This window comes from Penaeus monodon, chromosome 29 (genome assembly GCF_015228065.2).
Source record: "Penaeus monodon isolate SGIC_2016 chromosome 29, NSTDA_Pmon_1, whole genome shotgun sequence".
NCBI classification, from domain to species: Eukaryota; Metazoa; Arthropoda; class Malacostraca; order Decapoda; family Penaeidae; genus Penaeus; species Penaeus monodon.
This window is the reverse complement of record NC_051414.1, coordinates 31,229,327-31,229,739: the sequence shown is the minus strand read 5'-3', so window position 1 is coordinate 31,229,739 and position 413 is coordinate 31,229,327. Positions and strand designations below refer to the sequence as shown.

General features: G+C 32.9%; 1 protein-coding gene across 1 annotated transcript in view; it reads right to left on the bottom strand.

Annotated features, from left to right (window-relative positions):
• Window positions 1-130: 130 nt before the first annotated feature.
• LOC119592148 overlaps window positions 131-413 on the bottom strand; it is a gene marked incomplete in the record, with an annotated part of 3,808 nt that continues 3,525 nt past the window's right edge. Inside the window, 1 exon segment of the mRNA XM_037940970.1 lies at window positions 131-413.

Sequence of the window (413 nt, the reverse complement as noted above, 5' to 3'; positions counted from 1 at the left end):
GCATATGCAAGGGATAATTAAAATACCCAAATCTTACTGAATGGTTTATATAATACATAGCACTATATTTCCAAACTTGCACAACTATATAAATGAAGAAAAATCACTGATTTCATTAAAATAGAGTCGATGACTTGTTTAAATATCTTTTTCATCTAAAGCAATCATTCAGTATGGTCACAATTCATAAATATAATACATTTCTGAAAACCGACTACCAGATGCAAGTTAATCACTGCATCGATAGCCAATTTCGCAATTTCCAAACCATAGGCGATGGACTTCAGGTAGGAATGACCACTTTCGATAAATCTTACACGGCTAACTGACACATGAAAACTGCCAATATTTGTAATCCTTGCAAAAGCAATTATCACCGCAAGAAAGAGTCAATTTTGATAACTCCAACAAAG